A 15,514-nucleotide genomic window follows, 5' to 3' on the forward strand; every position below is an offset into this window, starting at 1 on the left:
CTCCCCGCCCCATTATCTAAAATTATCTCAGTTTTTGTACCAATGATAACTTATGCAGGTAAAACAAACCGAGACACACATGTGGAGGAAATTTATATGTCCAGGTTGCAATCATCCACACAAACTGGGGTCAGAAGTTTTCTGACAGATTTTTCTGCTTAGTGATTGATGGAAAAGCTTCTATAAAGTGACCCTGTTGATTGAAAAAGAAACACCTCTCTGTCTTATGGTGAACCGGAAAACCAGACTGAGGAGAGCCCCCCAACTGCATAGGCTCATCAGTGCTCAAAATTTCACCCCTAGGAAGTACAATTGAAGGTGAAGTCAACATAGGGCTATCCAAGAGATGCCTATCAATCCATATAGCCAGGACCATAGCGGCCACTAAAGACTATGGAGTTTCATATAACACAAGAGCGTCCTTTAACCTTTATGACAAACCCTGACAAAAATTCCTTCTTGGAGAAGGAACGTATCACTTGGTGTCAGTAGCCCATCTATGAACCTCTGAAAAAACTCCTCAGTGGGTCAGTCCCCTTGCTGGAGCTTGTGTTGCTTTGACTCAACAAGGGATATACGGTCAGGATCATCATAATAGATGAGGCCCACAGCCGCAGAAAAAAATCATAGAAACAACTATAGCCGGCATAGGAGAGAGTAAGGAGTGAGTTTGTATAGCAGAAGGGCGTGGCCGCGATTAGCTAAACAATGGGACCTCCTGATCCCAGACCTCCCTGAGGTCTCATAAGGCTGTTATACACCAGTGACACCAGGTCTTTAATTCTGGATTTCGCCTATGAAATTTTGAAATTTGCTAAGCTCCAGGGCCCAGGTGTGACTGTAACCCTTGCACCCACTATATACACACACATATGGCCAATAAGAACTCTGAATTTGTGAGCTCTAATAACTACAAAGATATACTAAGGAATTATGCATTGCAGAAAAATAGATATAAAAATGGTGGCAAATGGTGCACATCCACTTATTTTTCCACCGTTTTTTTTCCTTTTTTTTGATGGAGAAATCCTCTAAGCATAATGTATGAAAGTACAGAAATATAGTTCAGCTGAAAGATTTTTTTCATCCGCCTCCTATGGATTATATCTATGTACTGTCTATGAACCACATTTATTGTACAGTTTCTTGATGCATATTACCCATAAAAATTATATTTGTCACATATCAAGAAACCCAAAGCCTGATCATGGAAAATGTCTAACAAGCAGAGTTCATCTCACTGGTTTCATGCAATTAAAACTTCTCTCAGAATCAGTGACAGTTTGACAAGATCTGGCATTTGTGGATTGACTGTGTCCATACCATGCTTAGCACAAATTAATCTGACAGCTCTGTTCATTCTCCCATCTATTGGTTTACATTTAACTGTTTGTCAGTGTGCGTTTCTTTCTCTTGCCTTTCTATATTGGGAAAAGTATATTTTAAGAAACACATTTTTTACCACTGCTAAGTCCAGATCTCTTTTTTTAAAAAAAAAGAAAACAAAACAAAAAAATGACTTATAAGAAGGTGTAACCAGCTCCTTTAGAACAGGGGTGTAGAACCTGCAGCCTGTGCCGTTTTGTATGGCCACCAACCCTCTGCATACAGTAGTTTCCATTAGTCATAGGGAAGAAGACGTAGATTACTTCTCAGAGTCAGGAGAAAGCACTGAATAATCAGATCTGGGTCTTCCATACATCAAGAGACTATCATTCCTTGACCCCTGTATAGCACTCTAGACAGGCATATGTGAGTTAGAGGGGTGACAGCTAGAATTGAGTGAGTACCTAACTATATCTACTCGCTATACTCATAACGAGTACTGTCTAATACTCGCGTATTCATTCCGAATAGCGTGTTCAATGCAAGTCAATGGGGAAAAACTCGCAATGTAACGAGTAACCCGAATGCCGTACTATTCATGTGAGTAGTGAATAGTGCAGAATTCGGGTTACTCGTTACATTGCGAGAATTCCCCATTGACTTGCATTGCACATGCTATTCAGAACAAATACTCGAGTAGTAGACAGTACTCGTTATGAGTATAGCGTGTACGAATAGTTAGGTACTCACTCAACTCTAGTGGCAGCCTCTACATACAGCTGTTATTCTATTTTGATTGAGTTATGAAATGCAGCCATCTACAACATTATCCAATGACTTTAATTGAAAGAGTTACATATATGCCTGGTCTCCACCTCTCTAAGTATTGATTGAGGGAAAAGACCACCCCTTCTTCTCTATAAATGTAGGAGTCCGGGTAGTGGAACCGGCATGTCTTAGTCATTAATAGCTAGGGATGAGCGGACCCATGGATGTTTGGGTTGCCTGGGGTCAGCCGAACTTTTGTTAAACATTTGGTTTGGTATCTGAACTCAACCTGCACTTGACCCTGAACAGCAAATCCCATATAAGTCAATGGAGACCCAAACTTTGGTGCTGTAAAATGGTGGTAATATGGGCCAAGGGGCTACAAAAAAAGCAAGTTGAGGGTAAGAGCAGGACAATTGCCCTGAAGCACTTGTAAATAAGGAATAAATAAAATTGCATACGTTCCCTTCCTTTTTTTATAACCTGCACTGTTAAAGCAGACAGCTGGAACTTGCAGCCTTCAGCTGTCTGCTTTACCTTGGTTGGTTATCAAAAATAGAGAGACCCCTGTCACGGGTATGTCACATGTGACAGTCATGTTGTTTCTGGCCGTAGAAGGCCACAGCATCTGGCTGTGCACAATGCTTTCTGACTATCCATTGTTCCTGCTGTCAGTATTCATTGGTGTAAAAAACAAAAAAGTGAGCCGGAGTATGAAATGGTATACATGGAGCTTGTGAGCTCATGTTCACACTGGCCATAAGACAAAGAGAAACCAAGGGAAAAATTGTAAAAACATACCATGCTGTAACTAAATAAAAGCATAGTTCATATAAACATAGGGTACTTAGTAAACACTGTTTTTGATAAAAAAAAAAAAAGCATAAAGCCATCCCACCAATGACAAGGTGTACCCAGTGGGGACAGTACCTACACTGTATTATACTATCATACCATAACATCATGTATACCTTACTGCACCTGGTGCGAGTTTTGCCTTGGCTTTTTCACCCCTTACATTTGTGGTCAATTTTTCTTTTTGTTTGGTTATATAATTACTGCTGCTTTAAAGACTCTTCTCTTAGCTCAGGGAGTTCCCAGTGATAGCTTTTGCTTTGCTAGCCTCTAGAGGGAACCTGTGACCTGTGATGTAAGTGATTTTTCTCTACGGGTCATACCTTCCAACTTTCAAAAAGGGACCAACCATGTATGAGCCTGCCAATGAGGAACCCTCTGTTCTTCATTGGCTGGGACAGCGAGTCATGTAACATCGTGGGACCCCCTTTTGGATTACGCCGGACCTTGGATTAGGACTTTTGCAGGGAAGAGCCAAGTATAGCTCCAGATTAGGCGCATTTAATAGGGAGAACTAAAGAACCATGGCCCATCCCACCCTAAAAATATCAGACCCCAGTTGTATGCCGTTCCTTAACTGGTTTTGAAAAATGGGGGGACCCTAAGCTGTTTTTTTAATTACTTGCATAAATATTTAAAAAAAATCAGCAGGATCCAAACTATTTTTCAAAACAAGCCAAGGGACAGCTGACAGCTATTAATTCTGCTAAATAGCTGTACTATCTATCTATCTATCTATCTATATCTATCTATCATCTATCATTTTTAAAGCTTTACACATCTTTTACACATAAAAACCATATATTACAGTAATATCCGTTTTTTTCTGGTACATGTCACACGGATGCCATCCGTGTCCTGTCTGTATTAGATCTGTGCTCCCGGAAAAAAAACTGACTTGTGCCTCACCCAGACACTCAAGTGTTTCTCAGGGACACATTGCCTGAGTAAAAACACTGATGTGAAGATTTCTGTTGACTTTAATTAGTATGCATATGAACATGCCACCGATAGATATGAAAGTGGACACCACACAGACCTAAGACATGGAGGTGTGAAGGCCTTGAAGGTATTTCTAACATCTTCTTAATGTGGCCATGACGGGGAAAAATAAATGATTAATAGGTGTGGCGAGTAAGTCTGGTTAAGGGTATGTCACAAAATCTTGCCCTAGCATACCATGATGTATCACCCTTTCTCTCTTTTGAAAGTTGGAAGGTGTGGCCCCTAGAAAAACATCACTTAATGTCTCTGGTACCCTAGTATTGTGCATGTTACAGGATGTCAGTGACTTAAGTATTTAATGCTTTCCACCTCCATCTTTGGGCTGTGCAGTTACAGGGCCTCTCCCATTCCCCAAAAATGTAGCATCACTGAGGAAAGTGAGTATGCAATGTATGTGCTGACAAAGTTACACTGTTGCGGCATTCTGTATGGGTTATGGTCTTATAGAATGGCAGACAGTATTTTTCAGGAGTGCTCTCTTCCAGCCTAGAGTCTCTGATTAGTGGAGAAGCAAAGAAGTGGAAAAACATGCTCTATCAGTGCTGCAGAGGAGAGGGAGGAACACTGCTCATCTTTTTACCTCTTTTTACCTCTTCAGAACTCCCCCTTAAAAGACCGTTTTGAAGCACAATCCAGCGGTAAATGACCATCATTTAGACACGTCCCTGTATCCCCCTATATACCTGCTCCACTTTTAAGGTATTGAAGGCATAAAGAGAATTTTACACATAATGAGTGCTACGCTTGTTTTTTCCTTCTCACTGTGGAATACTGCATGCACTGTATTAAGGGTTGAGCACTGCTGTGCTGTGAGGCATGGAAATAAACTTTCCATTGTAATATTGAGGATTCAAATAGGTCTTTTATCTTTGGTGCAGTTCCATTTCTTTTTTTCTGAATTAACAAGGCATCATATTCACACAGGCAAAGAAATCAAACCAAACATGTCCATAAATTATGTGTAATGATAAGAAATGACAGAGGGAAAAAGAATCGAACACTTGTAGAAAGCGAGGTTCAAAAAGCCATGGAAAGTTATGCCACTAGCTCAAATCAATCAGTAATTACAATGAAATCCTGCCACTTAGTGAAAAATAATATCAAGTGGGTCAACTGATTGGTTATAAAAAGGTGTTTTGTTACCAAGGTACCACACAAAAAACATCTCATGATGGGTAAAACCAGTGATCTGTCTCAACATTTTTGCACCCTTATTGTTGTAAAATATACTGATTGTATTGATTACAAAGAATTTCTAAATTACTGAAAGTTCCAGTGATAACTGTTGGGGCCATAAGTGTAAGTGAAAAGAACATAATTTCATTACAAATCTACCAAATGACATAGGATGATATTTTCATTTGTGTTTCAAGGCCTGGGCTAGGGATAGCTTAACGTTGCACTGGGAGAAAAAAATCGGAAATGGTTGCTTATGGTGCTTGTGAATGTTCAACAATAGTTGCACGGTGGGAGACATCCACTCCTGTGTTCTGGACAAGGGATTGGTAAGTACTTAACACTGATTGTGGACCCAGGTGTTCGGCCTCCACAGTCAGGTGCTCTGATAACATGTGCCTGAGCATGATGGTGGTGATCAGGCTGGAAGTGGACAGGCTGCTCTTGCTATGGCAAAGGTTGCAAATGACCATTCTTTTATCTTTGGCACTTTCTTTAAAAAATCTCCAGATTAGGAAACACCTAATCCTGGGGCTGTGAAATGGCCGCATGTGGGTGCTCTGGGGAACAGCTGCTCGCCTTCCTCCTCTGGTCACCCCATAATCTCTTCCTGCCTATTGTGATGCTGTGGATCCATTTACCTCTTCACTGCTGTCCTTGCTCTGCATAGCACCTTGCCAGGTTGGGTCAGTGACTTAATTGTCCACCACTAGTGTTGAGTGAGTAGTTAACTATTCGTACTTGCTATGCTGTTAGCGAGTACTGTCCATTACTCACATATTTGTTACGAGTAGTGATGGGCGAACCCGAACTCTAAAGTTCGGGGTCCGTACCAAACACATAGTGTTTGTGTTTGTGGTCCCGAACATGCATCATGCAGACTATGTCTCCTGGCTACTTCTGCTTCCGCGTCCGATCATTGCTGTGCCCCTGGGTAACCCCCACTGACTAAAGGACCTTCCATAACGTCATAGCCATGTGACTTGTCTGGTTTGAATGTTGTACACACATTGGCTCACAGACTGGTCACATGGCTATGACGTCATTGAAGGACCTGTAAACTTCCGGGGGTATTCATTGCACTGCTAGTTACGGGGCAGTCTTCGACTGTTTTCGGCTGTGTTTGCGGTGACGTCGGGGTTCACCCGAGTCAATGGCTCTTGTACTGTCACTGTATGAGTGTCACATCACATCACCCAGCATGGCACACACTCTCCCAATAGGAGCAGGTCGGCTGTATTTATTTCCATGCAGCTGAGCCACTCCTGTCCGGAGAGTGTCAAGTCGTGCAGGGTGATGCAAAGCGAGAATGCATGAGTCATACACAAATGGAATGATATCCTCAGTGTCAGCCTGCTTCTCGCTCTGTACAGAGCGATGAAGCAGAGCTGACATGGCACTCCCTGATTCTCACTTTGTATATGTCTGTACAGAGTGATGAACCAGAGCTGACATGGCTCTCTCTGCTTCTTTTTCTGTAGAGGCGCTTGTCTTTACAGAGTGATGAAGCAGAGCTGTCATGGCACTCCCTGCTTCTCGCTCTGTAGAGACACTTGTCTGTACAGAGTGATGAAGCAGAGCTGACATTGCTCTCTCTGCTTCTCATTCTGTATAGACGCTTGTCTATACAGAGTGATGAAGCAGAGCTAACATTGTCCTACCTGTGGACTACATCGGACTAAGAATTTTTTTTATAATAAAGATTGAGTCTCTAAACTTTTTTGTTTTATTTCTAATAAAAAAAAAATTCTATGTGCTGTGTTTTTTTCTACTGTTTACTAGAAATTCATGGTGGCCATGTCTAATTTGGCGTGACACAATGAATTTTGGGCTTAGTACCAGCTGAGAATACAAAGTTGGTATTAACCCTTTTATTACGCAGCGTGCGACCGCCATTAGGGCTGCTGGACGAGCTGGGTAAAGCGCTTGGAAATGGCGCTAAGAAACAATACGCCATTTCCAGGGGTGGCTGCGGGCTGTGGAGAATCCCAGCCCCCAGCTACCTGGCTTTACCTGACTGGCAATCAAAATATGTCGGGAACTCACGCATTTTTGTTTTAATTTTTTTTTTAAATAATTAAAAAAAATTAATGCGCTTCCTGTGTTTAAATTGCCAGCCAAGGTAAAGCCAGGCAGATGGGGGTGGCAGCACATAGCCGTCCACTTTATCTGCGCTGAGAATCAAAAATACCATGGAGCGCTACGTCATTTTTTAAAATTATTTATTTTTACACTACTATGTGTGAGGGACCAACAGCCAATCATAGACGTTATCGTGTTACGTAATCTGTCGATTACTGAGCTCAGATCCCTCAATATTCATGGATGAATGCCATATGGCCCGAGGAATTTGTCAATGTTTAATTTACTCAGACGCAGGCATACTTCTTCTTGTGTTAAATTAATTATATCGGGTGGTGAACTTTGATTTTTGACTTGTTGAATGATCCCTAGAACAGTCAGTTCCTTAGTGAACATGGATGAGAAGTGCCTGTTTATTATCTCAGTATTTTCTCTGTCCTCTATAACTAACTTGTTATTATATTTTCGGGTTTTTTTCCGCCATTCTTCTTCCTAGAGACATAACTTTTTTATTTTTTAGTCAATATCGTCATATAAGGCCACGTTTTTTGCAGAATAAGCTGTACTATTAAATGAAACCATGAGTTTTACCATACAGTGTACTGGAAAACGGCAAAAAAAATCCAAATGCGGAAAAATTTGCAAAATAAGTGTGATTGCACAATTGTTTTTGAGATATTTTACTCACTGTGTTCTCTATAAGGTAAAACTCATGTGCCATTATGATGCCTGAGGTCAGTGCGAGTTCATAGACACCAAATATGAATAGGTTTACTTTTATCTAAGGGGCTAAAAAAAAATCAGAAGTTTGTCAGAAAAAAGTGGGGTACGTTTTGTGCCATTTTCTGCGACCCGTAGCGTTCTAATTTTTTGGGATCTATGACTCAGTGATAGCTAATTTTTTGCATCTCAAGCTGACATTTTTAATGGTACCATTTTTGTGTAAATGCTACGTTTTGATCTCCTGGTATTGCATTTAGCGCACAATTTGTGGCGACCATAAAACGTAATTTGGCAATTGGAATTTTTTTTCCACTACGCCATTTACCGATCAGGTTAATTGATTTTATATTTTTATAGATTGGGCATTTCTGAATGCAGCAAAACCAAATGTGTTTATAATTTTTATTTTTTTAACTTTTTAATTTTCAATGGGGCAAAAGGGGTGTGATTTGAACATTTATTTTTTAAATTTTTTAAAACTTTTTTTAATGTCCTTGGCAATTTTTGTTTTAGTAGCTAATTTGCTTGCTTGATTTCTTTTTACATTTCCTATTGATATCTTTATACTTCAAAAATGCTATTTCTGTATTTTCAGATTTCAAGATGTTAAACTCCCTTTGTTTTTGTTTAATTAAACTTTGTACAGTCTTATTTATCCATAGTGGTTTCTTTTTATTCCTGGACATTTTATTACCAAAGGGTATACGCTTTTTTACTAGACTCTAGAAGGATATCCTTAAACTTACCCCATTTATGTTCAGTATCCCCAGTTACCATGCCATTGTCCCAATCTTCACAATTAAGCTTTTCCCTTAATTTGTTGAAATCAGCTTTCCTAAAATTCCAGGTTTTAACATTTTTCTTTTCAAATGTTCTATTGAATATTACATTGAAGCTTACCATATTATGATCGCTGGTGCCCAAGTGCTCCCGGACCTGTAGATCTGAAATTGTATCTGGTCTATTTGACAGGACCAGATCTAGCACACTATCTCCCCTCGTTGGTTCTATCATCTTAAAGAGGTAATTGTCTTGAATAGTGATAAGAACTTAAAGCTTCTAGCACAACCAGAAGATACTTCTTGCATTTGCCAGTAGACATTTAATACTAATAATGCATTCCTTACTCATAGCCTCCATACATTTTTTGCATGTCCCAGCCCCCTAAACCTTCATTGACCCCTTCAGTCTCAGTGTCTCTCTGCTCTATCTATCCCCTTATTTGATCCACTACCCTCCCTCCCCCGGATCCAAGTTTAAAAGCTCCTCCATCTGTCTGACTATTTTCTACCCCAGCACAGCTGCGCCCTCCTCATTGAGGTGCAGCCCGTCCCTACCATACAGCCTGAGACGCCCAATTATCCATGAACCCAAATTTCCTGCACCAATTTCTAAACCATGTATTTATCTCCCTAAGCTCCCGCTGTCTTTCTAGTGATGCTCGTGGCACCAGTAGTATTTCTAAAAACATTACCTTGGATGTCCTGGACTTCAGGTTCTCTCCTAGTTCCCTGTAATCATTTTTAAGGACCCTCCACCTGCCTCTAACTTTGTCATTAGTACCAATGTGCCCCATGACCGGTGGATTTTTTCCAGCCCCACCCAGGAATCTGTCTATGCAATCCGCAATATACCAAACCCGAGCACACACAGCAGACAACACACTTTTCGGCATTCACGGTCTCAGCGACAGATAACCCTGTCTGTCTGCCTAATTATAGCGTCCCCTACCACATACACCTGTCTGGCCTTTGCTGCACTCCTATTTCCCTCCTTCCTACAGCAGTCATTTTTCTGGTTGCTATTAGCAACGTCCTGCTGTAGTGATCCTTGTCCTGGGTTTGCATTCCTAATATTAGCCAAACAGGCATATTTACTAGGTTGTGCCAGATCAGGACTAGGCTCCCTGACACTTTTCCCTCTACCTCTTCTTCTAATGATTACCCAGCTACCTACCTCTGGGTCCTGACCTTCTCCCCCTACACCCTCCTCCATAGCACTGGCCCCAGCCAGAGAAAGCTCAGTGAGCTCTAAACTCCTCTCCAAGTTTGCAATGCCCCTGTGTGTTGCAAGCTGCATATTTAGATCAGTTACTTGGACTTCCAAATATATAACATGCTGGCATCGAGCGCAGACATATTCACCCTCGAACGGTTGTTCAAGGCATGCATACATCTCACAAGATACACACTTGGTAGCATTGTCCTTGGAACACCTATTAAATGGCAATAAACGTTACAGATAAAAGTAGAAAAACAATGAAAAACTTGTAAGGATAACTTCAAACTATGCTCCCGTGTCAAACTATGATATTGTGCTTAAACTATGATCTTACCTGCTTCCTCGCAAACTCAGTGACCCTCGCTTACTGGCTGGGATATGTAGTTCCGGAACAATCTAGAAACAGGTGTGGCTACTACTAAAAATTAAATCACAAGACACACTTTTTTCTCTTTCAGAGAAAGACCTAAATAGAAAAGAATATATAGACATTTGGTGACAGCAGATCATAAACTCCGTTCTCCTCTCCAGCATTGAACTTTATCCAACATGAGCCTGCGGCAGCCACCATTTCTCAGGTTTACACAGGGGTTGTGACTGTTACAACCCCACAAGGTGAGTTTCTTTTTATGATCCTTTCCGACTAACATCTGGTAAGACCCTACCTGCGCTTTTTTATCTTTAGTTGCACATTTCTAAACCAAGGAAGGAATGTGATAACAAACAACTTCTTTACGTCTCTTCAACTTGCCAAGAAGCTCCTAGCGAATAAAACATCATTAATGGGGACAATAAACAAGATTTGCAGTTAAATCCATGTTGAGTTGAATAAGGAAAATGTTGAATGCAACATAGTACAGCTTCTTACACGGTGTTGTAGGTACCTCCAACAGCATGTAAGACGCTATACTATGCTGCACCTTCATACCTATGCATTATAGCAGTCTGATTTTTTCTATTTATCTCATGGTGACGTTGACAGTATCACCATCTTAAAGGCATATCCTGTCCACAAATCTATCATGTCTGATGAAGACCCAAATATAGGGGTCAAAACGTTATAATTTTTTTCTGAACTGCCTGTATAATAAATTCCCAACATCCATTTTGGAGCGCCAAGTTCCTCTTTTATTTATTGATGCGTTTGAACCCTATTTGGCCATCCATTTTTTCAAGTGTGCCATAATTCTCACTTTACCTATATGTCTCCTGCTGCCATCTTGCCACTCTCCGCAAGGAGAAAAGATTCCTCTTTAGACCTCCAGAATTCTGTTGAATTTAGCTTGATAAATAAACCCCAATGTTTTAATATCTGATGTTGAAGTGATCAGTGTGTTTATTTCAATACTGAATGAAACAGACATTTGCAGTATACATTGTAACATGAACCGCTATAAATGTTACATGGTATCCTGATTTATTATAATTCCATTGCAATGTAAGTAGTAAGAAATAAATTTTAGGTAAGCCGGTTCTTTCATAGGCTCCATTTTATGATGGGGAATTCAACTGTAAATTTGGATGATAGACGTCCTTGTGATGTTTGACTCATACTTGAAATGTATATAATCCCTAAAATAACTAATTTAAAAGAGCATTGCTTGTGCTATATTTTCCATGTTTCAGCTCACCTGCAAAGAACTAATACATACTTTCAGCACATTGCCTGAAATGTCTTCTGCCACTTGGAAATTCGAATGTTTATTTATGGCACAGGCCATGGCTTTTGAGTACCAATTCTTTTATGTGGAAACTACTTGTACGAGTTATCAGCTGTACCGATGGCTTCTCAGTTGCTCCAATATGTTATATTTCTATGTGGGTAATTGCAATTATCTGCACTAACCAGTTCTGAAAGTACCATCAATATACACTATATGTCATGTCTTAATAAGGGTTTGTTTTATTGTGGGACAAGTTTTAGTTTTAAATGACAACATTTATTTTACCATATAATCTACTTAAAAATGGTAAAAAAAAAAAGATAGTGAAAGAACACAGTTCAGTAACTGTTTTTTAGGTTTTCTTTCTACGCCATTCATTCTCTAGGTCATTATAATAATGTTGTGACCAAAATTGTGATTTTTTTTTTTTATTTACAGGAACATATTATTCCAACTCTCATATTAAACTACTTATACATTCTGTAGTACAAATAATTTAATTTTATACTAAAAAAACACAAATCTTACTACAGAATGGGGTACCTTGAATATTCTCTAGTCAGAATCCAACAATCTTAGCCTATAGCGTCGATCTAAAAAAAATGTAGTGTTTGTTGTACAAACTCAAAAATGTTGATGTATTATTGTGCAGATGTATTCGATACCATTGTCATACCTACTGCAGTACAATATTTGCATGTATACAGACATGACCTGGAGTGAGAGAATAATACCAATCATTGATTGCACAGGAACATCATGCGTGGCTTAAATCACCTGAACTGGTCACTTTATGAATTAGAATTAAGTCTGTGCACTTGCTGCTACTGTTAACCTCTTCCCGACATTAAACGTACCAGTATATCTTATTTTGTGGGGACTTCCCGACCTTGGATGTACCGGTACATCCTGGGAATTGTATTGGCACAAGAGCTATACAAATGAGATTGCCAGTGGGAGCTTGACTTAAGTGATAGCAGAGACCCAGCACCGCCACTGGCTGTTTAACCCCCTAAATGCTGTGCTTGCAGCTTTTAGGAGGCTGGAAGAGGGAGAGCATTCCCTCTTCTACCCGATCTGGATCTTTGCGAGATAATGACGGTGTTCCAATTGTTGCCATGGCAACCCTACTTCAAATGGTCAAATGACGACCTCCAGACTACCTGACTATGCTTGCCTTTTAGACCATGCCTGGTCCAAACAGGCCTAATACAGCCTCGTGCATACAGGCAAAATACAACCTCGTGCATTCAGCCGTAATAGAGCCTGATCCATACAGCTCTAATCCAGCATGTTGCATCTAGCCTTAAAACACCTGATCCGGTCCATACAGGCATAATCCAGCTTCCTACATCCAGCATCGTGCATCCATATCTTCTACTGCTTGATCCATACAGGCCTAATACAGCCTTATGCATCCATCCCTAATACAGCCTGGTCTATACAGGCCTAATACAGACTTATGCATCCAGTCTTAATATAGTCTGGTCTATACAGGCCTAATACTGCCTTGTGCATGCACCTGTAATACAGCCTGGTGCAGACATCCCTAATAAAACTTGGTACGTACAACTGTAATACAGCCAGGAACATGGAATTTGGTCAGGCAAAGTACTGATGACTAGAGATGGGTGGTTTACTTGCTGTGCTATTGGAGACTGAAATGAGGCATAAATGTTCTGAACCTTGAGCACCACCTGCATAATAAGGCATCTAAATTCCAAACATAGCTGCAGTGGAGTACACACCTGAAAAAACAGGAAAGATCTGAGGCTCTTTCTCCCTTTTCAGCTGCGGTCTCGGCCTCTTCCTCCTGCTTACAATCAACAGGGCCATCTGCTTCCTCGCAAAGAGAGGATATGATAGAACCACAACCACAAGCAGCATCAACTACCATCTTCCCACCATCTTGTGAAAGTGTTCGGCTATCCATCCCTGTAGAGAAAGAGGATTTAGCCCCTTACCCAACTTCGAGCCCTTGTCTTGAATGACAGCATTTTAAAGTTCCTGACCTTTGAAATGCTGCCATTCCAGCTGGTGGAGACAGCCAGATTTAAAAAGCTACTCCACTTCCTCTATTACCTCCTCATCTGGTCAGAGTAAGACCAGCAGGCTGTTCTAAAACTCATCTTTTTGGGGGACAAATCCCACACCGTGCAGGAGCTGTTGATTGGGCTCAAACAACAGACAGATGAGTGGTTGTTCCCAGTCAACTTCAAAACCAGCCTAGTGGTGTGCTATAATGGGCAAAATCTCATAGCAACTCTGAGCCTCACTAGTTTAACACACATCCCTTGCCTGGCACATGCGCTAAATTTGGTGGTGCAGAGCTTCGTTAAAAATTACCCACTTACATCAGAGCTGCTGCTGAAAGCATGGTCAGGCTGTACACACTTTCGCCATTCCTACCCTGCTGCTTATCGCTTGTCTGTGCTGCTGTGGGGCCCCGAGGCTCGGTGTCGGTGCAGCGGTGAATTACCTTCAGGGACTCCACTCGGCTGGATCTTGTCACAGGTAGGAAATCCTCTATTTTGATTGTCGTGACGCCACTCTCAGAATTGCGGTCAGTGGAGACCGCCACTGCAGGTTAAGGGTGCCTGGGGCTGATAGTAGGTGCAGTCAGTTGTAATAGCCTCCTGAGAGTGAGGCATGCCCCAGGGTCCCGTGTAGGGGTATGGAACTACAAGTCGCAGAATAACTCACACGCACAAGCAGGATGTCTTTCAGGGATTTTACTCACTGATGGTGGCAGGGTGAGTAACCCGGGCGTAGCTGGGATGAACCAGGCTGGAACCAGGTGTCCTTCAGGCTGACTTATGAGGGTGGCTACCAACTCGCCTTCCTTAGCCCGTTGTGTTTTGGGGTAACCCCTGCTTGAAGCCCTGCTGGGGTCGCCCAGGGAAGTTGCTGGTGCCTCTCTCCCCTTCTTTTTGGCCCGTTTGCTTGTAGCCTGGACCAGGTCACTCCGGCTGCTTGCCTCCTGTGAGCTATGGGCCCTCACTTTGGCTACGTGGCTGCGGACTCTGTGGTGTTGTCTTGGGGGTGTAAAGTGCCCCCTCATGCAGGTTTGGCAAAGGAAAGGTGAATCTATCCCTGCACTGGGACCTGCTACCCGTTTGGGCCTGGTATCTCCCTGACAGTCTCCTTACTTTCCACTCCGTTGCTCTCTCTTTAGCCGTGTGTGGATTTCGGGCAGCACTACCAGGTGACCGTTCTCCCCCGTCGGTAGTCACTGCGCGTACGTTGTCAGCCTTGTGTAGAGCTACAGGGTCTGCTTCTGCCCTCCCTGAACTTCACCACTCAACTGTCCTCGGCTCACTCTTCCCTCCTCTCCTGTTCTTGCCTACGTCACCTAGCAACCAGGCTCTCTACCACACCCCTCGAGTGGAGATGGAGGCTTCGCCCCCTCCTGGGATCCCCAGGGGTCCTCTCAAAGGTAAATGTGTGAGACCTGATCACTATGCGCCTGTGTAGTCACACCTCGGTCAGCCTTCTGGATTACCTGTTTTGTACTGTCCCCAGCATGGGTGCAGTACTCAGTGGTGCCTGACCAGGTCAGGGGCGCCACATTCCCCCTTAGTTATCACCAGCACGTCCTCGGGCTGCAAGACAACATTTTAAAATGCGTAAAACAGTAAAACAGGGTAAAACGTTTTAAAACCATCAGGTACCATACATCACCACCCTCCACCCACAAGTCCGTTAACCCACCCTAAACCCTCTCAGGCGGCAGGTCACCGGTTTCTTTTGGTAACCAGGTCTGGGCCATCAGCTTCCCCAGACCTTTCTTCCCATCTGCCTCTCCCGTTGGCCGCGCCTTCAGCCACTTCTGGCAGGATGTAGAGGCGGCTTTCATGGTCTGGTGGTTTCAGGGTATACCTGGCCTGGTGGAGCCGCGCCTTCAGCCACTTCTG

General features: G+C 42.2%; 1 long non-coding RNA gene across 2 annotated transcripts in view; it reads left to right on the forward strand.

Moving 5' to 3' along the window:
- The window catches only part of LOC142301805 (uncharacterized), a 657,358-nt gene that overhangs the window by 114,079 nt on the left and 527,765 nt on the right, over positions 1-15,514 (forward strand). For both annotated transcript variants that reach the window (XR_012752886.1, XR_012752887.1), the window contains exon 3: positions 10,395-10,551. This is a non-coding gene — a long non-coding RNA (uncharacterized LOC142301805). The remainder of the gene's footprint in view (positions 1-10,394; positions 10,552-15,514) is intronic.

This window comes from Anomaloglossus baeobatrachus, chromosome 4 (genome assembly GCF_048569485.1).
Source record: "Anomaloglossus baeobatrachus isolate aAnoBae1 chromosome 4, aAnoBae1.hap1, whole genome shotgun sequence".
NCBI lineage: Eukaryota > Metazoa > Chordata > Amphibia > Anura > Aromobatidae > Anomaloglossus > Anomaloglossus baeobatrachus.